The sequence below is a fragment of the Macaca thibetana genome, chromosome 1, assembly GCF_024542745.1.
Source record: "Macaca thibetana thibetana isolate TM-01 chromosome 1, ASM2454274v1, whole genome shotgun sequence".
Classification (NCBI taxonomy): Eukaryota; Metazoa; Chordata; class Mammalia; order Primates; family Cercopithecidae; genus Macaca; species Macaca thibetana.
In genome coordinates, this window is record NC_065578.1 from 194,706,634 (window position 1) to 194,733,801 (window position 27,168).

At 39.9% G+C, this 27,168-nt stretch overlaps 1 protein-coding gene and 1 pseudogene across 3 annotated transcripts in view; one reads left to right on the plus strand and one right to left on the minus strand.

The window, feature by feature from the left end:
* The window catches only part of LOC126950917 (lymphotactin), a 215,864-nt gene that overhangs the window by 112,185 nt on the left and 76,511 nt on the right, over nucleotides 1-27,168 (minus strand). The gene's annotated exons all lie outside the window — the stretch shown is intronic.
* Nucleotides 22,687-24,442, plus strand: LOC126950842 (glutamyl-tRNA(Gln) amidotransferase subunit A, mitochondrial-like; annotated as a pseudogene).

Consider the following 27,168-nt stretch of genomic DNA (forward strand, 5'->3'; position numbering starts at 1 on the left):
CCTCCCTCAACAATGGGATTTACAATTCAACATTAGATTTGGGTGGGGATACAGAGCCAAAACATATCACTTTCATTACTTTTTTTTCAAAAGATATCTAATGATTCCTGTAAGAGATATGCATTTTAGAAGTATTACTTATGAAATATTATTCAGTCATAAAAAAGAAGGAAATCCTGACATTTGCAACAACATGGATGAACCTGAAGGACATTATGCTAAGTGAAATAAGCCTAACAAAGGAAGACAAATACTATGTGATCTCACTTATGTTTGAAATCTAAAGAAGTTTAAGTTACGGAATCAAAGAGTAGAACAGTGGTTAACAGGGGTTGGGGTCTGTGACAGGAGGACAAAAATGGGGTGGTGTTTGTCAAAGGCTACAAAGTTTTAGTTATAAAATGAGCAAGTTCTGCAGATCTAAGGAACAGCATGAGTGGTGATGGATGTGTTAACTAATTTGATTGTGGTAATCATTACATAATGTATACCTATAACAAATCATCACATCATACACCCTGAATATATACAGTCTTTATTTGTCAATTAAACATTTTATCTTAAAAAAAAGAAAAGAAACATTACTTAGGCAGCATTTGGAGGATGCATTGGAGGAAGACAAGATTACAGCTGCTACATTAATCCAAATAAGAAATGAGGATGGAAATGCCAGCTCCAAGAGTAAGAGATGATCCTCCCTCCCCAAACCTAGTTTCTGGCAATGCTCCCCTCCTCCCAGGCTTTGATATTGGCAGTTACTTTGTGTGAAGAGGCTGGGACAGATTCAAGAGATCTTCAGAGATGCAACCTAACTTGGTGACCTATTGGATGGTGGTGAAGAGTGAGAAAAGGATGATTCTCAAGTTCCCAGCCTTGGCAAGGGGATGAATGTTAGTATCTTTTCTGGCATCACATGAGAAGGGAAGCAGATTTGGGGAGTAAACATAATGAACTAAGTTTGAGGGTTTGTTGGTTATCTAGAATGAACTCTCCAGCAGGCAGTAGGATATATATATATACACACACACATACACACATATATATACACACACACACACATGCACACACACATATATATATGTAGGGTCCAAGTTCTGGAGAAAATTTAGGGCTTGAGAGTTGCACCTGTCGGTTCTCTCTGAAAATGGAGCATGATTTAAAGCTGTCATAAAAGATCTCTGGAGGAATGCCTCAAGCACTGTTACTGATTCATTGGGCTCTGGCTCATCAGTGGGATTTCCAATTAGTTCTAGTTTTGCTCTGCCTTAGTGGTTAGACCCTGGAACTCCATGAGACCAGAAGAAAAGGGAAAAACAATACTCCCAGAGAAAAAGAAGGCTAGAGCCATCTTCCTTACGGTGGGAAGGAAAACTCATTCATCGGAGATCACTCAGTGGTGAAATGGCTGCATAATTTACTCCAAAGCAGGACAAAATACAGAGTCTGAAGTCAATTATGTTTTGAAATTAATTGGAAAGCCTTAAGTCAGCCACGCAAGGCTTAAATTTTATTCTCATCATGTCCCTATTGAAACCTTAAAAAAGCTTCCCAAGCCAGTCTTATATTTCTAATTGACTCAGTTCTATATGAGAGCTGCTTAGACCCTTGAAATGAGGCTTGATTCTTGAGTCGTTTCAGCTTGAATGCACTTGGGTTTTTTTGGGTGGGCGGGTGGCTAAAACACATGAAAATTTTATCAACATGCATGCTAAAGGAAATCATCATTTATTCCAAGGGGGAACAAATGGTGATTTAAATAATTTATTTCCCAAATATTCACATTTAGTGCTTTTACCTAACATTGCCTTTGCTCATATGTCCCCTTTGCTTCCTTTTTGAAGGAAGGGACATTATTCTATTTAAGTCTAGCACATTGCCTGGCACATGAAAGATATTCCACAAATGTTTGCTGAAATGGGCAAAAATATAGATAACAATTCTTATCATGGAGGAACTGGGAAATAAGGGGGTATCAGTGTTAGAAAAGACATTTTAACTATCGCACAAGTAGCAAGCAATAGGAATTCAATACTACTCTAAACTATGTTGACCATTATTATTAGGATATGTGAATCAAAAATAAGTAAATTATTAGGGCTGTTGGCTCTGCCTGTTTTCTCTTCAGCTGAAGAGCTTTTATTAAATGACAGTCAGTACCGACAGTGGAAGGTATGCAGGATTAAGAGAAAGAAAGAAAGCTCTAGTCGCTTTGATTTACCTCTCGGAAGAAAAGTGCACTAGGGAAAGATATTGGATTGTCTAGTTAAAATGAAGTGCGGTGTTTGCTTGTGGGTATTCATTTGCTATGTTATCCTTGCCTTCTATTACAAATTTTAAAAATTACAAAGTGCTTGCCTAACTAGGAAATATTTGTGCCACCACGTTTCTCAGATTAGAGACTCAGAATACTGAACTGAAGAAATAGCCCATATAAAATAACATGCAACATTTATTGACCATTTAGCAAATATGCCAGGCAATGTTCTAAGGACTTCACATGTATTAATTTATTTAAACCTCACACCAACCCAGCGAGGTAGGTGCTGCTATTTCCCCCTACTTTGCAGATGAGGAAACTAAGGAACAGAGCAATTAAGTAGCTTGTCCAGGCAGTCTGTTCCAAAGCCTGCTCTGAACCATTATACAGCACTGCCTCTCCACAAGCAAGGTGCCAAGATAAGGTTCAGATGAGGCCCAGAGTGACTCATGCTCACCCCAGTTGTCACTGCAGATTAAGTCACAGCAAGGCCACTGCTTCCTCCTCACCCTTCCCAGCCAAAAGTAACATCTGGGGATTGGCTTCCTGCAGGATCTGCAGGCACTTTTGATGCTTGTCTGTCTTGGGATTCTGCAAGCCCCTAAGTCTCCTTTTGAATCAATTTGTATTATATGACTTATTACTATCTTGAAGAGGAAACTCCACAGTTTAATAACAAACTAGGACAGAAACGACTTCTTAAAACACTGGGTTTCCTGCCATTTAGTGTCCCAGAAAGTTTGTTCCAAGTCCCATCAATTGCAGGGCTTTCTCTTCTCAACAAAATGAGACTTTCTGGTGACAGCTTATTACAAAAGAGACTCTGCCTCCACCCAGCTTGAACGCTCACACTAATTATATAAGAGGAGGATTATACTTTGGGGCCAACTTGGTTTTACAGAGGGAAATGGAAATACTCTTTTCTCTAGTTTATTTGACTTGCCCAAGGCTAATCCAACATAAAGCAGGAACTAAAGGTCATGGTCATGAATCCGATTTTTATTCCGTATGTGTCACTATTGGAATTATTTGATCTAACAAACAGCTTTCCATCTTCCCAGAAAAAAAAAAAAACATATAAAGTATTAATTTACTTATTACATATAAAATTATCTGTGTCTGTACTTGTAACCCCTCAACCATTCCATTGCAATAGGTTGCTCAATAATTAAGGTCAACCAGGTCATCTGTTACTCTATAGCCGCCAACATAGCCTCTCCCTGATCCCCCAGCTTGTACTTACAGCTCAAAGCATTGCTGATGGGCAGGTGTCCCTGTCAGTACACAGTCAAGTCAGCACTATTTTCTCCTTCCCATCCCTTCTCATAAATTTCTAGCTATACCTCATCTCTTCTTTCTCACTTCTGTTCCTGAGAGGATCAAAGTAAAATGATATCTTGGGAAATTCCTGACCTATAAACCTGAGAAGCTGAGGAGAGACCAGGCCTAAGCCCAGTGAGGAGCTGGGATCATATTATTTGGCACACATTCTACTGAAGTACTGAACAAAAAGTCTCATTTTGTTTATGGTAATGGACAGTCCACAGTTCTACTTCAACCTCTAATTTTTATATTTATTTACAAAATATGTATTAAGCTTCTATTACTATATGACAGGTGTTGTGCCAGGTGCTAATGGTTTTTTTGTTTTGTTTTGTTTTGAATTGTTTTGTTTTGGTTTTTGGTGGTTAGAAGACTTGTTAGACATTTCCTTATCTCCTCTCCCAGCCCAGTTAACCCTCCTCTTTCTGCCTGAAAGATGCCATGATCACTGTCCAGTCTGAAAGAAGATCTGTGATTAAATGTTTCTAAAGGTAGCTCTGCACTATGAGAATCTTGAACCTGAAATGGAACAGGAAATGTCTTGGCCAGGTTCATGGACACAATTCTAAGACATGACTCCGGTTCATGACTTAATTCAGTATGTCTGATATTTGTAGACTCTTCCTGCTTCAGAAAGATGATCTCTTGTGCTTCTCTTAACATTTTGATCCTTAGCCAGTAGGTAAGATCAGATTAATCTCCTTCATGCTTCTTTTCAGGACAAGCTGTTCTTTCAAATTTCGCCAAGACAGAGGATTGCATTCCAGACATTCTTTCCATGAATGGCATTCAGTTAGGAATATTGTTATGCTTCCATCATTTTTCACTTAATAAAGGCTTCAGCCAGTCTAAGTTACAAATAAGCCTGACCCCATTGAGTTACAAGAGTTATGCTTTCTGTAGCTGGTTTAAGAGAACTGGAATCTGAATCTTTGGCCTTCTCCAAGACTACAACATTGAGTTTGATGACCTTTGCAAAGGTTTCTGGGAAGAAGCTAGACCAAGAAGCATGGGTCTTTCCCCTTCCTGCCTGGAAAACTGTACAGCATGTATAGTTTACCCCCTGGACAGAGCTAGTCCCAAGAAAATTCCTAAAGCTGGAAAAGCTGGCTACTGAATACCTAATACTCAATTTCTCTTTTCTAAAATTCCTCCTGCTCTTAATAACTCCCCTATTGCCCAGATTTCTTTCGACTAAATTGTATTGCAACCATACAATGGAATACTGTGTAACCATTAAAAATCATATTGTGGAAAAATATTTAGCAGCATGCAAGTCATTCAGGTACTCCCCCAGGCCTCCAATTCTCAATCAGAGCATAAAATTTGTCAAATATTTTACTCTGGTCATTGTTTCCTGAGCATGTAAAACCACACCATTTCCTGCACCAAGTCAAGGTTTATGGTCTTAGTTCCAAGAACTAGTTTATAAGTAATAAACCAGACTATTTCCGGTTAGACTAGCAATAAGAAAATATATTATAATTGTTCTTTTTATTGAGAAGCAGTGACATGGATGTTTATCCAACCTAACATTCTCAAAGATGCAAACTTCTCACTGGAATTTAAAAGACATCCTTTTTGAGTAACCATTAGTTAATACTATTGTTTTACAAATAAGATATAAACCCTAGTCCATCATTTCATGGCTAGGGATTTTGAACATGTAACTTAATCTCTTTAAGGCTCAGTTACTGTATTGACAAAATGCAACTATAATAGTATTTATCTCATGTGGTTAGTTGAAAAAGTAAACAAAATAGTATGTAAACAACTTATATAGTTCCTAGTAGTCAGTAGATTCTCAATAGATGTCAGCTATTATGCAAACTGCAGGACCTCAATTTTATCGTCCAGCCTGTATTTAAGAAGGGAGTTGAGAGAGTCTCATCCTCATGGATAAGAGCAGAGCACAGAATTCACCAGAGCTTCTAGTCTGTCTTATAAGGGAGTCAGGAATTAAAGACCAGCTTTGTATGATTCTCTGTTTTGTTTTTGAACCAGTCTCTCTCCTCTATGAAAAGCAGTGAGAGAGGCTTCACTTCTCTATGAGACATAGTAGGGAACCAGGACCTTGCTCTGGAACCAGTCTTAGGGAACTGTTAAGTTTAAAGAGTACCAAGGGACAAAGCAAGAGATAATGGCCTAAAAGGAGAGAGAAGCCAGCTAAGACCATAGGGTCTTGGCAGTGGCAAAAGATAAGGGCAATTTGGGAAGACAAAGATGGGCCTAAGAAATTGTCTTGGGAATGAGCAACAGGAGGCCTAGGTAGGATTCCTGTTATACCACAACTCTTTCCCATCAGGAAACTAAAACTACCCTTGGACTTACTAATTCCCCTGTCCATATGGCACCTTAGCCAAAAGGGTAAATTTAATTCCAGTAAATGAAAATATTTAGAGTCCTCACAGTGGGGAAAGCTGTCTGCAGGCACTGGTGCAGAAATGTCAATGAGTGAGAAACTCCAATATGTTTGTGTTGAGAGAAAGAGACAAAGACACCCACAACCACTCTAAGTCAGAATGTGATCCCTGTGCTAGCAGAGGTACAAAGTACTGTGGGGCATGGGGGAGGTAGCTCCAGTGTACTTACCAAGAAGTGTGAGCATGTGTAAGAGTGGGAGGTTGAGAGAGAGGGGCAAGAATCAACACGAGATTTACAACAAGAACATCTCTTTTCCGGGAATGCTGACATATCCTGGGCTTTCTGCCAGCTCCAACCACCACCTATTCAAAAACCAGAATGAAAAGCAATTCCCCTTCCTCAGATTCATGTTGAAGTGCTCTTCCTTTCCATTATAGTTTGCCTCCCTTTGCACTTCACAAGAAATTTTAACCCTGGGCTCAAGTGAAAATGAGGATCATCTGATTTCAGCTTGTTAACAAGGAGTTTGGAGAGTCTGAATGGTGACGACCATCCATGGCCTGTTGATATACAGTGTGTGCCTTTCTGGTCTGAGATTTTGCAGCCTCTGTGAGTGGACAGAGAATTAGTTTACTTCCTAACTGCTTTCAGGCTCGCCCTTTCCATCAAAAACCCTACATTCCCACTCTTGAGGTCAGAATTCTTTGGGGCCACAAGGTAAAGGCAGTGGCCTTGTTTTCCTAGTTCCTCTTGGTGTGATGTTAGATGGTTAATTTGAGATCTTTCTAACTTTTTGAAGTAGGCATTTAGCACTATAAACTTTCTTCTTAACACTGCTTTTGCTGCATCCCAGGGATTTTGGTATGTTGTGTCTCTGTTTTCATTTATTGAAAGAATTTTTTGATTTGTGCATTAATTTTGTTGTTTACCCAAAAGTCATTTAGGAGCAAGTTATTTAATTTTCATGTAATTGTATGGTTTCACAGATCTTTTTGGTATTGATTTTTGTTTTTATTCCACTGTGGTCTGAGATTATGGTTGGTATAATTTTGATTTTTTTAATTTATTGATACTTGCTTTATGGCCAAGCAAGTGGTTGATCTTGGAGTATGTCCTGTGTCTGTGTGCAGGTGAGAAGAATGCGTATTCTGTAGGTGATGGATGAAGTATTCTATAGGTGTCTATTAGGTCCAATTGATCAAATGTCAAATTTAAGTCCAGAATTTCTTTGTTAGTTTGCTTCCCAGTGATCTTTTTAACACTGTCAGTGAGGTGTCAAAGTCCCCCACTATTATTGTGCAGCTGTCTAAGTCTTTTCATAGGTCTAGAAGTAGTTGTTTTATGAGTTTGGGTGCTCCAATGTTAGATGCGTATATATTTAGGATAGCTAAGTCTTCTTGTCGAATTGGAAACTTTATCATTATGTAATGCCCTTTTTTGTCCTTTTTTACTGTAATTAGTTTAAAGCCTGTTTTATCTGACATAAGAATAGCAACCCCTCCTTTTTTATTTTTCATTTGCATGATAGATCTTTCTCTGACCCTTTACTTTGAGCCTGTGGGTCATCATGTGAAAAGTCAAAAAACAACAGATGATGTCAAGGCTGTGAAGAGAAGGTGATGCTTATACACTGTTGGTGGGAATGTAAATTAGTTCAGCCATTGTAGAAAGCAGTTTGGAGATTTCTCAAATAACCATTCAACCCAGCAATTCCATTACTGGGTATACATCCAAAAGAAAATAGATAGGACAAAAGGACACATGTGCTTGTATGTTCATTGCAGCACTAAATGCACCATGTCTTTTGCAGCAACTTGGATGTGGCTGGAGGCCATTATCTTAAGCAAATTAACTCAGGAACAGAAAACCAAATACTACATGTTCTCACTTATATGTGGGAGCTAAACACTGGACATAAAGATGACCACAATAGACACTGAAGAACACTAGAGAAGGGAGGAAAGAGGAATAAGGTTTGAAAAACTATCCACTAGGTTCTGGCTCACTTGCCTGAGTGACAGGATTAATCATACCTCAAACCTCAGCATCACACACTATCCCTGATATGATATGTGTGTGTGTGTGTGTGTGTGTGTATACACACACACACACACACACACACATATATATATATATATATATTATATATATATATATATATATATCCGCCCACCCAAATCTCACCTTGAGTTGTATTTCCCATAATCTCCACTTGTCATGGGAGGGACCTGGTGGGAGGTAATTGAATCATGGGGTCAGTTACCTTCATGCTGTTATCATGATAGTGAGTGAATTCTCATGAGATCTGATGGTTTTATAAGGGGCTTTCCCCCCTTTTGCTTGGCACTTGTGTTGCTGCTGCCATGTGAAGAACCTGTTTGCTTTCCCTTCCGCCATGACTGTAAGTTTCCTGAGGTCTCCCCAACCATGCTGAACTGTGAGTTAATTCAACCTCTTTCATTTCTAAATTTGCCAGTCTCAAGTATGTCTTTATTAGCAGCATGAGAATGGACTAATACAATGCCCATATAACAAATCTGCACATGGAACCCCTGAATGTAAAATTAAAGTTTAAACTATTTTTTAAAAAAAGACACTGGCTCATGACCAAATTGTGCAACTGTTCTGAGAATGGAGTCTCAGGAAGGCTCTGCAGATTCTAGCTGCAACTCTCACACTGGACACCAGAGAAGATTGTCTTAGTGAAATGGGAAATGAACCAGTTTTCAGGAAATGGGGAAGAAAGTAAATGAGTGCTAGGTTATACATAGCTGGATTCACTCACTCATTTAACATTTAGCAAATATCACTAGAGTGTCCCGTACATGCATGCAACAAGAAAAAGGCACAGTCCCTCCACCCAACAAGACTATGGTCTACTGAGAGGGAAAGGCAACCAAAAGATAATTAATATACTACAGTGTGATCATTGCTACAGTGGGAGAAAGTCAAGATGGAATAATGTAATACAGGAGAAGGAAATAACTCTAAGTTGTGGGGTTGAAATAAGGCTCCTGGAAAGAAAGCAGAGGCAGGCTTGAGAAGCACATGGCATGCATGGGATGGCAGAGGAGGGAGTGGAGGGGTGCAAATCAGTACCTGTGGCAGCCAGGGCTTAGTTGACACACTACCAAGAGCACCCCATCTCTCATTCTTTCCTCCTCTATCCCCTACCCTTTCTTTTGATGGATCTTCTCCCATCAGATTTGTACACCAAAGAAATAAGCACTATAGACCACAATAAGAATGGATCCAAGTGGCTTTTTAAAAAGGCAACCTCACTTAATTAAGATATTCAGTCTCCATAACCCTGAAGAAATTCACTGGAACTGCCGGTTTTCCCAGCAGCTCAGCACCCAAGAGGGAAACTAGATATGCAGTTACACCTATGCTGCCTTCCCTCTGTTTCACTCTTTCTCCTCTCTTATCCTTGACCCTCAGAGAGAAGAGGAAGAAAACTGAGTAGAAAGATGTAAAGGATGTGGGGATGAAAATACAAGAAAAAAGAATGGTAAGGCATGAGAAATGCTGGACTACCTCCTGCATATGGGCTATCTAAAGTGTTCCTCGGGAGACTGGGAGACCTTTCTGTTCTTTTTTTTTTTTCATTGTTTTTGTTTGTTTGTTTGTTTTGTTTTGTTTTTGACAGAGTCTCACTCTATTGTCAGTAGCTGGAGTTCAGTGGCACAATCTCGGCTCACTGAAACCTCCGCCTCCCAGGTTCAAGTGGTTCCCCTGCCTCAGCCTCCCAAGTAGCTGGGCCTACAGATACACGCCACCATGCTCGGCTGCTTTTTTGTACTTTAGAGACAGGGTTCACCATGTTGGCAAAGATGGTCTTGATCTCCTCATGAGCTGCCCACCTCGGCCTCCCAAAGTGCTGGGATTACAGACGTGAGCCACCACGCCTGGCCAAGAGATCTTTTTTTAACAAGGATTTTCTCCCAATCCTCCTGGTTAGGAGGATGGAAAAGGAAGGTAAAGGCAAGAAACTTGGCCCAGAAACACAGCAAAGGTGGTCTGGTGAGAAGGTGGCAGAAGCCATCTCTCTACTGCACTCCCTCTCCCCTGGGTCCCTCTTTCTCCTCCCCTGTCCTTGGGCAGTTGTCTCAGAGACCTGAAATTCTCTGCACACTTTCCTCCTTTCTCTGACTCTTTTCTATTCTTTACCAAGTGTGATGCCTACAACAGGCCTGAGTGGCTCCCCTGCTGCTCTTACACAGGTGAACCTCCTCATGAACTCCCAGGGGGACATATGTGGAGTACTGGACATAATCCATTTCTCAGAGACAGCAGGATCCAAGCTGTCCATTAGCAACGGCAGCATTGTGTGAGATAAAGCAATGAATGAAGATGCATATGGTGTCCTTCCTCTTGACAATATCAATGACAACACAACAATCTTCTTCTATGGAGCCTTCCCCAACCACCTTCCACCTCCCTCTGATTCTGATTTTTCTTTGTGCTGTTAGTCAGCATTTCACAGATATGCTTGCAAGATCATCTGTTTTTAATAATGATAATGTCTAATAGTAATCAAACATTTACATCTAGTATTTCTTTATCACAAAATCACTTTGCAAGGTACAGATTATTATTTCTACTTTACAGATTATAAAATACAGGCTGAAGTTTGTCCAACTGCAAAGCCCTCACTCTTTCTGCTGCTCCAAAATGTCTTATTTCCCCAACTGTAAGCACACAGAGGATAGAAATGGTGGCTCCTACCGTGTTCTAACCCAATGCAAAGAAGTTAAGAACCTTGACAAAAGTTAGACAAATTGCTACCTAGAATAACCAGTTTAGAGAGGAACATAAACGACCTGATGGAGCTGAAAAACACAGCACAAGTGAACCATACACAAGTATCAACAGCCGAATCAACCAAGCAGAATGGATATCAGAGTTTGAAGACCACCTTACTGAAATAAGACATGCAGACAAGTATGGAGAAAAAAAGAATGAAAAGAATGAAGAATGAAACGTGAACAAAGCATTTCCAAGAAATATGGGACTTCATAAAAAGACCAAACCTGTGATTGATTAGAGTACCAGAAGGAGATGAGGTAAATGGAAACAAGCTGGAAAACACACTTCAGGATATTTTCCAGAAGAACTTCCCCAACCTAGCAAGACAGGCCAACATGCAAATTCAGGAAATACACATAACACCATTAAGATACTCCACGAGAAGATCAACCCCAAGAAACATAATTATCAGATTCTCCAAGGTGGAAATGAAGGAAAAACTGTTAAGGGCAGTCAGAGAGAAAGGCCAGGTCACCTGCAAAGGGAAGCCCATCAGACTAACAGTGGACCTCTCAGCAGAAACCCTACAAGTCAGAAGAGATTGAGGCCCAATATTCAACATTCTTTAAAAAAAAAAAAAAAAAAAAAAAAGTATTTTCAACCCAGAATTTTATATCCAGCCAAACTAAGCTTCATAAGCGAAGGAGAAATAAAATACAAGTAAGTGCTGAAGAATTTCGTTACCACCAGCCCTGCCCTGCAAGAGTTCCTGAAAGAAGCACTAAATATGGAGAGGAAAAACCAGTACCAGCCACTGCAAAAACACACCAAAATATAAAGACCAATGACACTACAAAGAAACTGAATCAACTAGTGTGCAAAATAATCAAATAGTATCATGATGACAGGATTAAATTTACACATTACCATATTAACCTTAAAGTAAATGGGCTAAATGCCTCAATTAAAAGACATAGACTTACAAATTGGATAAGAAGTCAAGACCCATCAGTGTGCTGTATTCAGGAGACCCATCTTACATGCAAAGACACACACAGGTTCAAAACAAAGGGATGGAGGAAAATTTACCAAGCAAATGGAAAGCAAAAAAAAGCAGGGGTTTGTAATCTTAGTCTCCATCAAAACAGACTTTAAACCAACAAAGATCAAAAAAGATAAAGAAGGACATTACACAATAGTAAAGTGAACAATTCAACAAGAAAAGCTAACTATTCTGAAAATATATGCACCCAATATAGGAGTACCCAGATTCATAAAACAATTTCTTAGAGACCTACAAAGAGGCTTGGACTCCCACACAATAATAGTGGGAGACTTTAACACCCCACTGTCAGTATTAGACAGATCCATGAGACAGAAAATTTAAAAGGATATTCAAGACTTGAATTTAGCTCTGGATTAAGTGGACCTAATAGAAACCTACAGAACTCTCTACCCCAAATCAACAGAATATAAATTTTTCTCAGTGCTACATGGCACTTATTCTAAAATCAACCAAATAATTGGAAGTAAAACACTCCTCAGCAAATGTAAAAGAACTGAAATCACAAGTCTCTCAGACCACAGTGCAATAGAGTTAGAATTGAGGATTAAGAACCTCACTTAAAGCCACAGAATTTCATGGAAATTGAACAACCTGCTCCTGAATGACTCCTGGGTAAATAATGAAATCAAGGCAGAAATCAAGAAGTTCTTTGAAACCAATGAGAACAAAGAGACAACGTACCAGAATCTCTGGGACACAGCTAAAGCAGTGCTTAGAGGGAAATTTATAGCACTAAATGCCCACATCAGAAAGCTAGAAAGATCTCAAATTGACACCCTAACATCACAATTAAAAGAGCTAGAGAGGCAAGAGCAAACTAATCCAAAAGCTAGCAGAAAACAAGAAATAGCTAAGATCAGAGAAGAATTGAAGGAGATAGAGACAAGAAAAACCCTCAAAAAAAAAAATCAACAAATCCAGGAGCTGTTTTTTTTTTTTTTTGAAAAAATTAACAAAATAGACCTCTAGCTAGACTGATAAGAAGAGAGAGATGAGTCAAATAGACACGATTACAAATGATACAGGGGATATCACCACTGACCTCAAAGAAATATGAACTACCATCAGAGAATACTATAAAAATCTCTATGCAAATAAATTAGAAAATCTAAAAGAAATGGATAAATTCCTGGATGCATACACTCTACCTAAACTAAACCAAGAAGAAGTTGAATCTATGAATAGACTAATAACAAGCTCTGAAATTGAGGCAGAGCTTCACGCACTGGGCTTTTTTGGTTGGTCCTGGGCTACCAACCAAAAAGCCCAGGACCAGATGGATTCACAGCTGAATTCTATCAGAAATACAAAGAAGAGCTGGTACCATTCCTTCTGAAACTATTCCAAAAAATTTGAAAAGGAGGGACACCTCCTTAACTTATTTTATGAAGCCAGATTTATCCTGACACCAAAATTGGGAAGAGGCACAACAGAAAAAGAAAACTTCAGGCCAATATCCCTGATGAACCTTGAGGTGAAATCCTCATTAAAATACTGACAAACAGAATCCAGCGGCACATCAAAAAACTTATCCAATATGATCAAGTTGGTTTCATCTCTGGGATGCAAAGTTGGTTCAACATATGCAAATCAATAAATGTAATCTATCACATAGACAGAACCAAAGACAAAAATCACGTAATTATCTCAATAGATACAGAAAATGTCTTTGATAAAATTCAACATCCCTTCATGTTAAAAACTTTCAATAAACTAGGTAGTAATGGAACATATCTCTAAATAATAAGAGCTATTTATGACAAACCCACAACCAATATCATACTGAATGGGCAAAAGCTGGAAGCATTCCCTTTGAAAACCAGTACAAGACAAGGATTCCCTCTCTAACCACTCCTATTCAACATAGTATTGGAGGTTCTGGCCAGGGCAATCAGGCAAGAGGAAGAAATAAATTATATTCAAATAAGAAGAAAGGAAGTCAAGTTGTCTCTGTTTGCAGATGACATGATTGTATAGTTAGAAAACCCCATCATCTCAGCCCAAAAACTTCTCAAACTGATAAGCAACTTCAGCAAAGTCACAGGGTACAAAATCAATGTGCAAAAATCACAAGCATTCCTTTATACCAACAAGATGCAAGCAGACAGCCAAATCATAGATGAGCTCCCACTCACAATTGCTACAAAGAGAATAAAATATCTGGAAATACAGCTAACAAGGGAAGTGAAGGACCTCTTAAAGGAGAACTACAACCATTGCTCAACGAAATAAGAGAAGACACAAACAAATGGAAAAACATTCCATCCTCATGGATAGGAAGAATCAATATCATGAAAATGGCCATACTGCCCAAAGTAATGTACAGATTCATTGCTATTCCCATCAAACTCCCATTGACATTCTTCACAGAATTAGAAAAAAACTATTTTAAATTTTATATGGAATCAAAGGAGATGCCATATAGCCAAAACAATCCTAAGCAAAAAGAACAAAGCTGGAGGCATCACATTACCTGACTTCAAACCATACTGCAAGGATACAGTAACCAAAACAACGTGGTACTGGTACCAAAACAGACATGTAGACCAATGGAGCAGAAAAGAGATTTCAGAAATAACACCACACATCTACAACTATCTGATCTTTGACAAACCTGACAAAAACAAGCAATGGGGAAGGATCTCCTATTCAGCAAAATGGTGCCAGGAAAACTGGCTAGCCATATGCAGAAAACTGAAACTGGACCCCTTCCTTACACTTTATACAAAAATTAACTCGCGATGGATTAAAGACTTAAATGTAAAACCCAAAACCATAAAAATCCTAGAAGAAAACCTAGGCAATACCATTCAGGACAAAGACATGGGCAAAGACTTCATGACAAAAATGCCAAAAGCAATTGCAACAAAAGGCAAAATTGACAAATGGGATCTCATTAAACTAAAGAGCTTCTGCACAGCAAAAGAAACTATCATTTTGCCTATACGGTGAATAGGCAACCTACAGAATGGGAGAACATTTTTGCAATCCACCCATCTGACAAAGGTCTAATACCCAGAATCTACCAGGAACTTAAAAATATTTACAAGAAAAAAAAAAAACCTCATCAAAAAGTGTTCAAAGGATATGAACAGACACTTCTAAAAAGAAGACATTTACATGGCTAACAAACATATGAAAAAAGCTCAACATCACTGATTATTAAAGAAATGCAAGTCAAAACTACAGTGAGATACCATCTTATGACAGTCAGAATGGTGATTAATAAAAAGTCAGGAAACAATAGATGCTGGTGAGGCTGCGGAGAAATAGGAATACTTTTACAATGTTTGTGGGAACGTAAATTAGTTCAACCATTGTGGAAGACAGATTGGTGATTCCTTAAAGATCTAGAACCAGAAATACCATTTGACCCAGCAATCCCATTACTGGGTATCTACCCAAATGAATAGAAATTATTCTGCTATAAAGACATATGCACATGTATGTTTATTTCAGCAGTATTTACAATAGTAAAGACATGGAACTAACCCAAATGCTCATCAGTGATAGACTGGATAAAGAAAATGTGGTACATATACACCATGGAATACTATGCGGCCCTAAAAAGGAATGAGATCATGTCCTTTGCAAGGACATGGATGAAGCTGAAAGCCATCATCTTCAGTAAACTTACACAGGAACAGAAAACCAAACACCACATGTTCTTACTCATAAATGGGAGTTGAACATTCAGAACATACGGACACAGAGAGGGAAACAACACACACCAGGGCCTGTTTGGGTGGGGATGAGGGGAGGGAGTTTAGAGGATGGGTCAATAGGTGCAACAAACCAGCATGGCACACGTACACCTATGTAACAAGACTGCACATTCTGCACATGTATCCTTTTTTTTTTTTAGAAGAAATAAAATGAAAGAAAGAAAGGAACAAAGAGAGAGAGAGAGAGAAGAAAAAGAAAAAAAAAAAAAAGAAAGAAAAAGGAAAGAAGGAAGGAAGGAAGGAAGGAAGGAAGGAAGGAAGGAAGGAAGGAAGGAAGGAAGGAAGGAAGGAGAAAGAAAGAAAAGAAAGAAAGAAAAAGAAAGAAAGAAAGAAAGAAAGAAAGAAAGAAAAGAAAGAAAGAAAGAAAGAAAGAAAGAAAGAAAGAAAGAAAGAGAGAGAAGAGAGAGAAAGAAAGAAAGAAAGAAAGAAAGAAAGAAAGAAAGAAAGAAAGAAAGAAAGAAGAAAGAAAGAAAGAAAGAAAGAAAGAAAGAAAGAAAGAAAGAAAGAAAGAAAGAAAGAGAGAAAAAGAAAGAAAGAAACAAAGAAAGAAACAAAGAAAGAAATAAAGAAAGAAACAAAGAAAGAAGGAAAGAAAGTGTTGGGAAAACCAGCCCCACAGCACCTGGTGGGTACCCCAAGTCCAGCAGAGACAAAGGATTTAGAAAGAGACAGAGTATGAGTTTAAAAGGCAGGCCCAGCGAAACGGAGCATCGGAGGCTTGCTCACGGCCCCGAGCTCTCTGCCTCCACCCAATTTATTGATTTACAAGCTCTTCGTTCTTGGGGTAGATGGGAGGGTTAGGAAGGGAAGAGGAAAAGGATTAATCAGTGAAGGAGAACTCATGAATCATTCAATAAAATGTATAGCAGTGGTGGTTTCTGTGAATTTCCTCGAGCAAAGGCGTGTGTCTAAACTACTTAAGATCTTCACGTTATTGGTTCTGAAATGGGTAGGAGTGGGTTTCAGGATGAGCCAAGATGTTTGATTATACTCCACTGCTTCAAGGGAGCGTTGTTTCCCCGAGCAACCCGTGGCATGCCGCTGAGCTGTTACCCTCTCGAGGCATAAAGATATGAAGGCAATAAGGAGACTTTTCTCCTCAGAGGCTGCCTGTGGCTCCCCATGGGTGTCTCACACAGGGGAGACGAACTCATCTGCCATTCCGGAAACTCTCCCACAGAAAGAAGAAAGAAAGAACAGAAAGAGAGAAAGAGAAAGAGAAAAGAAAAGAAAGAGAAAGAGAGAGAAGAGCGGAGAGAGAAGAAAGAAAAAGAAGGAAAGAAAGAAAAAGAAAGAAAGAAAAAAAGAAAGGAAGGAAGGAAGGAAGGAAGGAAGGAAGGAAGGAAGGAAGGAAGGAAGGAAGGAAGGAAGGAAGGAAGGAAGGAAGGAAGGGAGAAAGAAATTTCTCTTGTTTATAAGCCAAAAAAATAAATAAATAAACTGTGGCTCCTACTTATTTGAATCCTCTGAAGTGCTCAGTTGTGCCCTGAATATAGGCTCAATTTCAAACATTTCTGTAGCTAATGAAAAAGAAGTTTGGTTGTAGAGGGCGATATGATAAAGGCATTAAACAAGACACACACACAGCTGCTTTCTTATCTGCAAATCCAGCCTTTCCTCCCAAATGCACATAGTCATTAGTAAGAAGCCAAATTTAAAGCCATGATAAAATAGCCAGCCAGTTGCTAAACAAAGGCATCTTAGATAAATCTTCATTTGTTTGCATTCTACACTGAAAAGTCATCAAACATCCCCAAATAGATGGAAAGCAAGAGCAGGTATTAAACCAGAGCTGTGATTACTAAGCCTATCCAGGCAGTGACATTCCTGTGACTCTGCAAGGACAAGAAAGTCACCAACACGTGCCACATGTCTTACAGACTGTCCATATGCAAAAAACAGTCCTCATGCTGATGGCAAGAGATGGAATTTGAAAAAAGAGATGCTTCTTGCGTATTTCAAAGTCTCTCCAGTGATTTGAGGAGAAAAATATCAAAAATAAAGATGAAGGGCTAGCAAACTAGTAGAACGCAGAAAAGGGGGCATAAGTCCCTGTATACTAATGCTGGCTGGCTTCCCCTGCAATGTCATTTTGTATAAAGACATCAGTGAGGAATACATGACTGGGTGCAATAACTGGCCTTGACCTTGACACCAGTCCTGACCCCACTAGGTCCTCCCTGTACACTGGCCCCTGCCCTCCGTGTCTTGAGTCACCTTCCTTTGACTCGAACATTCCCATAGCTGCCTTGATGGAACACTACCCAGCAGTTTCCCACTCTGATTTTTCCCTACTGAAGGACCCTTCAAAGGGCAGAAGAAAGAATGACCCATGGCCAGAGAGTATATGAACCTCTAAGTCAGCTAACCCAGTAATAGTTATGCCTTCTAGAGAGGGAGTCCACACCAGGCCATGGGGAGAAGTCATCCAGCTTCAATATCTGTAACAAAGACTTCTTTCACTTACTTAGGAGAACGCAAGTTTAAAACAGTGAGTGAGACTTTTTTTTGGCATTGCCCAAAAGATGAAACTGCAGCCCTTTCCAGCCAGAGAGATAAGCTGTGCATTCATTGACTTGCAGAGTTCAACCAAATGGAATGGTCTTGGAGTAAGGCAGTAACAGAAAAATCAGCCTTTGTGTCTGGCCTGCTTTTTAATATTCCCATTGAACTCTCAGTCTGTTAAGAATCTCATGATATATTTGGTCTAATCTCTTAGATACAGATATGTCCTCTCAGAAGATACCCCAACAAGTAAAGGCAAATATGCCTTTCAATAGAGTGTAAGAAGAAAAGGTTGACAAGAGAAAGGGCAAGAGAAAAGGGGGCTCAGCTCTTGCACAGCCATCCTGACTGGCTATCACTGATGCTATTGCAGGGATGGCACAGTAATGCTTCACTTACCAAGTGCTCCCTGCACAAGACACCTCTGGTGCCTGCACATGAGACTAAGACCTCTCCCTTAGGGACCATTTTGCTACACCTTCCCCACAGTGTGTCTCAGAAACTCTTCTGTCATTCTCCGTATTCAAATCACAACTTGAGTCAATTTATTTGCCCTTTTCATGACATGTTTAAATTTCTGTCTTGACATCTTGTCTTGACATGAGCTTTAAGGTAATATGCAGTAATATTTCTGGGATGAGAATCCCTGAGTTACAATTTTAAAATTTGTTGTTATAATAATTACTTACATGAACGTATCTTTCCTCTTTTGAATACTACCTGATTCAGAGAAACTTCTAATATTCTAAGGGGATTTTCTCCTCATGATTATTTATATTATTGCCTCCAAGTTTTTTGATCATCCACCCCTATGAGTAAAAACTTTTGGGCATGTGCCCCCAAAATATATTTACTTATAAATTGTATATGTAAGTCACTGTCAACCCATATAGTATATATTTTTAGAGCTTAATTTCTTTCTTATTTTAGATACAAATAAATAGAAACTCTAATATTTTACTCCTTTGCTGCAGTAAATTATCATACAGAAGGAATGCTTGTACCCCACTTAATGCTTATACCCCTCTTTGGAGGATATTACATAAAAAGAAAGGGGATGTGTACGAGGCTGTGATCATTCCTGCAATGGTAGAAACAACATTCTTCTTCCACCTCAATGAACTGTTGTTCTGACAGATATACCTACAAGGTCCTCTGAGCTAATGGAAAAAAAAAAAAGAATTCTTCAGCCTAATTTAATCGGAAGCACTGTGCCATAAATAATCTCAAATCACTATCCTGGCCATTAATTTCAGCCTCTCCCTCTTGTCGCACATGCTTTTTGGAATGACCAACTTGTAGCAAAATTGACTTGTTTGCTGTCCACCTCCCTTACTTGGTTTATCCCTTTCTGGCAGTGCTAATCGCAGTGAAATGGTCAAGTTGCAGGAAGGAGAAAGGAGGATGTTCACAAACTGGGAAAGAGTACCCAAATTATCACAAGTTGCCAGCAAAGTCACTGTCACCATCAGACCACCCAGGGAGTCAACTGTTGCCATCACTCACCCGTGTCACTTACAGATCTCTCTGTTCATAAAGAGAGAAAGCGGATGAAAAGCGCTGTTTACATTAGAAAAGGAAGAGTTTAGTTTCCATGTGCCTGTGATCTAGCTTCTTTCTGTAAGTTGTAAATGTTGAAAGAAAATAGACATGGCCTGTGTGCTTTCAAGCAGCACTCTCCCTGCCAGTTCTCAAAAAACATTAAATAAAAAATATTCTATAGAGATCCACCCAGCTGTTCTGACTTAAGTGCAATGCATTAGACACAACACAAAGCAAATGGAGCAAGTCAAGAGGCAGAAGGAACATTCTCACAGGCAGGGGCCTAGGTACTGCAATGCCTGCTGCCAAAATGTGACACTCCCTGTTAAAACTGAAAGTCATCACCATGCCAATATCAGCCAAGTTTGCTGTAGACCAACAAAACTACTTTGGGTTGGCAGTGGGGGCTTGGGGATTGAACTTGGTTCGTGGGGCTACAAAGATGGGCAAGATCCAGACCTGCCCTCAAGGTGATTACAGTCTATAAGGCAGCTAAACTTAAGGGGAAGGAACCTGTTAAAGGGTTCATGGGCAGGCCATACTCCCACAGCTGGGTGTTTCCCTGCAGCCTCTGAAGTAGACTCTGAGTAGTAGGGAGAGCAGCAGCCATATGGACCTTATACAAGTTATACAAACTGAGCACTTTTAATGTCACCTGAGGGGCAGGGGGACTCCCTGTACTAATTATTAGGATGTGAAAGAGATGATACAAAGGCTCATATTATAATGCCTTCCTTGTCTGACTGGGGAGAGGAGCAACATCCCAAGACACCAGAAAATTAGATTATACAATCCCCCATAGTAACCCCATTCTAGGCTAACCAGCCTCCCTTGGTGGAAAGTCTGCAGGCAAATGCCAACTATTGCACAACTCTAAGAGATCATGTGAAAGTTGTCATTTAAATCATCCTTTCAATAAGAACTCCACTGGGGTCTTTGGGATCAAAGGAAGCAGAGAAAGTTGGCAGGTGGCAGGAAATGCTTAGTCTCCTTGCCTGCAGAAGCTCTTGAAAATCCTGTACTCCATTTCTCATGCATGCATGAGTCTGCTTAGATCCAGGCCTTGTTCTTCCAAGTAAATAATATTTAATCTTTCAACAAATATTTATTAAATGCTGTTTGTCACTGTTCTATGCCCTGGTAATACAAAAGTGAACAAAACAGACGCAAACCTCTGCCTGCATAGAGCTCCCACTAGCATACATAAGCTATATAAATGGCAGGAGCTATAAGTGCCATGGAGAATCAGAAAGCAGAGCAGGTGGATGGGGAGGCTCCATTGCAACATCCTGCAGAGACCCTTATGGGAGTTAGAGTCTAAGGCTAGGAGGACCTGAGAGTCTTGGAATTCTTGTGGTAACTCATGCAAAAGGGGATCAAGAACCAGATGATGTCAGGCCTTGTGGTGGTCATGGAGAGGCTGTGTATGTTGAGGAAGAAGGGACTGGAGTTTTGGCAGGAGCACACAGAGTTTCAGTCCCCCTTCCACTCCTCCTGTAAATCATGTGGTTGTTCTGGGGTGGGGTGGTATTATCTAGAGCACCTGGAAGCCTTAGCTTCCTCTTCATTCTTATAAAAAGATGTGGAAGCAGGGAGGAACATTAATGTTATCTAAACAATAAAGGTTGTATAAATTACTCATAATTTTCACTATCTTCTATCTTAAGATAATTATTTCCCATGATTTCAGCAAGTGACAGGTTTTTACACTGAAGCGTAGACTTTCGTCTAAGTAAATTTGTGGTTTTGCTCTGTTCCTCCCCATCCCAGGCTTGCTCTGGAGAGTAACCAAGCTGTCCTGGGCTAAATGCACCATCTAGTGGTTAGCTCTGGAAATTATCTGACCCCTGGAAATTATCTGACCCCTGCCGCCTTCACTAGTTCCCTGCTCTACCCCTTCTATTTATCCCTGAGTAAATACATCTCAAATTATCTATTTACTCAGAAGTATGATAAAAAAAAAATATGCTTTCTCCCTCTTTCATCCATCTTTTACCATTACCTCTTACTCTTGTACACAGTCTTTCACAATTCTTATAGAAAAACTTACAACTTCACACATAGAAAAAAAAAATCACGCTTAGAGTAAGACACAGAGTACTTTCATGGCCGTCCGACCTCCCTGACCCCACATTTTATGCTGTCTTCTTGCCACACCACCCAACTCACACCGGTCTTCTGCTGTTCCTGGAACCTGCCCAAGCATGGGGTTTTAAGCTTCACTTCTCTCTGCCTAGAATATCCTTCCTCCTGCAAAGCCACATTGATTACTCCCTACTTCTTCGAGGAACTCTGTCAGCAGTGCCTTCCAAGAGATTTGCCTTGGTTAGTGTATCTAAAATCTCACCTCTTACCCCAATTTTTTTCTTCAAAACACCTATCACTACTTGATATTCAATGGTATATCTGTCTTTCATTAGTTTGTTGTCTGAATATCCCCAGAAGAAAGAAAATTCCTCAGAAACAGAAACTTTGTTTTGTCCCTCGATGTATCTCAAGTGATTCCAGGCCTGGAACATAACAGGAATTCTCTCCAGTCTCACCTCCCACCCAAAAATGTGAAATCCATTTTCATAGTCAATATACATAAGATTGATGCCTTAGAAACAGCAATAACAAGAAAAGGGAAATCTGTAGACATTCAAGTGAAAATCAGATTTACAAAGAGCCAGTGAAACCCTGAAAGTCGCTGAGACACCCTCTTTAGGATCTTCATATACCTCTTACCCCTTTTTAATTAAATGTGTGTTTCCCTCAAAGACTAAATATTCAAAATAAACATGGTTTAGTTTATTTTTTGTTATATTTTTTTTAAAACATTGGCATTGTACCATTAAGATCTTCAACTATTTATTTCAAATATGCTCTATTTCAGCTGCATTTTGAGTTATACTTGGGCTAGGAACCTGGTCACTAGTAAGTACACTATTTCTATATAGAGATATCCCTTGTGAATTCCAAATAACCAACTTGCAAGTGACATTTTGAATTATAACCCTGCCACAAACTGGGAACACTCTTTAGGTGGCTTTTAACATTTTTAGAATCCCGCAGTGATGATTAAAGATGGCTGTGCCCATGTAATATCACTAGCAACTGATGACCTCTTTCTCCTCCTTGCCTGCCCCTGTGGTGGCAGGCTGGGCACGAGGACCATGCTGGGCCAGACCCTCTGAGAAGTTTCTGCAGCACTGACACAAGGCCAGATTACACCAACAGAGCTCTGTCAAAAACGTCTCTCTCTTATCAAGAAGACCAAGTTTCTAAATGCCTACATTACTGTATCAGAAGAGGAGGACTTTAAACCAGCTGAAGAGTCAGACAGGAGATCTAAGAATGAACAGTCACTTGGGGATTTAGATGGAATTCCTACTGCAGTAAAAGACAACTTTAGCATATCTGGCATTGAGACAGCATGTGCATCAAACATGCTGAAAGGTTATATACCACCTTCTAATGCTACAGTAGTACAGAAGTTGTTGGATCAGGGAGCTCTACTAATGGGGAAAACAAATTTAGATGAGTTTGCTATGGGATCTAGAAGCACAGATGGTGTGTTTGGACCAGTTAAAAACCCCTGAGTTATTCAAAACAATATAGAGAAAAGAGGAAGCAGAATCCCCACAGCAAGAATGAAGATTTAGACTGGCTGATGACTGGAGGAAGCTTAGGTGGGACTGCAGTTGCTATGTCGGCGTTCACATGCTATGTGGCTTTAGGATCAGCTACAGGAGGATCAACCAGAAATCCTGCTGCCCACTGCAGGCTTGTTGGTTTCAAACCAAGCTATGGTTTAGTTTCCTATCATGGTCTCATTCCCCTGGTGAATTTGATGGATGTGCCAGGAATCTTAACCAGATGTGTGGATGATGCAGCAGTTGTGTTGAGTGTACTAGCTGGACATGACACCAATGATTGTACCACAGTACAGGACCCTATTAATCCATTCATTTGGTTTGGCAGATGTGAGCAAACTATGTATAGGAATTCCAAAGGAATATCTTGTGCCAGAATTATCAAGTGAAGTACAGTCTTTTTGGTTCAAAGTTATTGATCTCTTTGAGTCGAAGGGGCTAAAGTAATTGAAGTATCCATTCCTCACACCAGTTATTCAATTGTCTGCTATCATGTACTGTGTACGTCAGAAGTGGCATTAAATATGGCAAGACTTGATGGGCTACAATATGGTCACAGATGTGACATTGATGTGTCCACTCAATGTGTCCACTCATGGTTGAAGCCATGTATGCTTCAACCAGACAAGAAGTGTTCAATGATGTGGTGAGAGGAAGAATTCTCTCAGGAAACTTTTTCTTATTAAAAGAAAACTGGGAAAATTATTTCATCAAAGCACAGAAAGTGCAACGCCTCATTGCTAATGACTTTGCAAATGCTTTTAACTCTGGAGTAGATGTTTTGCTAACTCCCACCATCTTAAGTGAGGCAGTACCATACTTGGAGTTCATCAAAGGAGACAACAGAACACGAAGTTCCTAGAATGATATTTTTACACAAGCTGTAAATATGGCAGGATTGCCAGCAGTGAGTATCCCTGCTGCACGCCCAAACCAAGGGTTGCCAGTAGGACTGCAGTTGACTGGACATGCATTTTGTGACCAGCAGTTCTTACAGTAGCCAAGTGGTTTGAAAAACAAGTACAGTTTCCTGTTATTCAGCTTCAGGAACTCATGGATGATTTTTCATCAATGATCACTCAGTAGGGCGCATCACTCAGTAGGGCAGGAAGAACTTTCTGGATTCTTCTCATTCAACCTGAGAGGAGAGGAAGGCCTCTAGAAGCTGAGCTCAAGTTCCCCCTCTGCTTAACCATAGCTCACCATTTGCTTTGTTCCAACATGACTGTTCCATATGACACAAGGAATATCTTCCAAGGCAGTTTCCTCCCAGAGTCCCGAAAGGAAATTAGGAAAATGTAAATGTCCTCTGCTTCTGGCTTTCCCACATCTACCAGGTAGAAGCACGATGCAAGATTCTCACCACCTGATGTCTTCTCTCCTTCCCAAAATTCATCAGGACCCAAGGGGGAGATTTTCATTTATTTTCCTCTCCGGAAACACTTCTGCTACTTGTGTTTCTTCTTCTCAGGGCAACAAAACTTCATGCCCAGGTTAATTGCAGAAAACGGTGTCCCCTCTATGCTACGGAATAATCTCTAAGACCTAGTTCAACTAAGCTGGCTTCTAATACACTAAAAAAGCCAAAGAAGTTTTGAAAAGCCCTTTCTAATTGGCAAGTCCTGGTTTCACAAAACTATTTAATTTAAAAAATCAAACTAAAAGATGTTTTAAAATAATTCCTACTCTGGGCATCAAAAGCTAGATAGTTTTCCTTTTGTGTTCCTGTTATAGAAACCCTAATCCTCCTTGAGGCAAATGGATGCTTCTGGCAGCACGGGGAAAAGACACCTGAAAAAAATGCATGAGGAAAACACTCCAATAAATTGCAAAGAATAAATTCCCAGCACGGTGCTCTCAACACTTTTTTCTTGAGTGTCTAGTACGTGCCAGGCTCCAGGCAATAGCTACGCGGCCAGTGTGGCTCACTCGGGTGTGAGTGGTGTGGAGCACAGATACATAGCTAGTGCAAAAGAGTTCAGTTGGTCATCTGCTCTGCCCAGGATTTCAGAGAATTGGCTCTGAAGTACGCATGAAGTGAGACAGAGAGTCAAGGGGAGGAAGGAAGTCCAGGCAGAGTGCCATGTACAAAGGCACAGAAATGTGAAATATCTGCCCCATTCAATTGATTTCAAACAGCCTAATTGGACTCAATGTAGAGAGGTTGGGGAGCAAAGACCATAGCATAAATGATTTTCATAGCATGAAAAGGAAGAACATGATCACTTGTGTTTAAGAAAGATCACTCTAGCTTCAGTATGGACAGAGTGGAGAGTGTTGAGAGTAGAGACCAGGAGACTAACTAATAAAGTAACAATAATAACAATTGCTAACACAGTGCTCCCTGTGTGACAGGTATATATTTAATCCTCACAACGATAACAACCCATGAGGTAGGTGCTATTAGTGTCCTCCTTTTACAGGAGACTGAGGCTGGGAGAGGCTCGCCTTCCGAACTGCCTAACAGGCAGTCTGACTCCTGCATTCACATTCTGGCTCTGTTCTTTGCTAGCTGTATGATGCCTGCAGAGCTCAGGCTTTTGCAGCAATCCAGGTCAGGATAATGGTGACCAAGGATTGTGGTAAGCAGAATAAATCCTCGCCTACCAAAGATATCCACTCCTTAATTCCCAGTACCTGTCACTACATTAGGTTACATGGCAAAAGGGGATTAAGGTTGCAGATAGAAACTTTTAACTCACCTTAAAATACAGAGACTGTTCTGGACTATCTGGGTGGCCCAAAATAATCAAAAGGGTCCTTAAGAGTGGAAAAGGGAGGCAGAAAAAAAGGATCAGAGAAAGAAATGTGATCATGAAAGCCAGGCAGAGAGCTGTAACATTGCTGGGTGTGGAGATGGGGGAAGGGGCCACAAGCCAAGGACTACAAATGGCCTTTGGAAACTGGAAAAGGCAAAGAAGCAGATTCTCTCCTAGAGCCTCCAGAAAGAAATGCAGCCCTACCAAGTCCTTCATTTTAGCCCAATGAAATCCATATCAGACTTCTAGCCTACACAACTATAAGATAATACATTTGTATTGTTTTCAGCCACTAAGTGTATGATAAATTGTTATGGCAGCCATAGGAAGTCAATAATAATGACGGTGAAGAAACCACCAATTCAAAGCACACTTTGGAGGTTAAATTCACCTCTAAAGGATTTAGAGATCCAATAGATAACTAGTGCCTTGCCAGTTGGAATGTGGTTCCAGGATGATATGAAAGGAAATGAAATGAACTCAAAAGACTCCATTTTCGTCTCTGAATCTAAAGTCACTTAACTGATATACTGTGTTTTGATTCCTCCAAAGCATAGTCTCATCCATTTATTCCATACTTTTCTGCTTTTATTAATTTGACTTCTCTCATTCAGCCTTTCTATTTGTATCAACAGCCTCACCAGAAATTCTCTGAATTTTTTCTCTCCATTTTCTCAACCCATAATTACCAGATTCAGATCTTTAGTGGACTGAAAAAGTATCACATGATCCTTGTCTCCTTCTACCTCCTTCTGGTACATTTTCCAGTTTTCTCTTCATATGTTCTCTCAAGAAATAACTCCGATACACTCTTTGATGAGATTTTGCCTTATAAGACACAGACATCCCCCCAGGGAGCTTCCACTATCGGGGAGCCCAAGCCATCAACACTAACAATAAAGTGTGACATGGTGGAAATACTCAACCTAGTGTAAGGAGAGGAGGCCTTCAGGGAAAGCCACACGCTTCTGCATGGGTGTCTTTAGAAAGCAATTTCCCATCATACTTCTCTCAGCTTTTCTACCTTTTGATTTTGCAAGCAGGAAAATGTCTGCCTAAAAAGCTAAGAACTGGGCTCAGGCAGACTTGACAGAAAAAATGCTTGCACTTGCACAATGTCAGAATCACAGCCACCTAAGATGACCCAAGCCCTACCTTTTACTGGTCACATCAAAGGAGAAAACATAAAAAGAGGAGATATCCTGGCTTTCTGCTACTTAAATTTACTTTACAGAGGAAATAA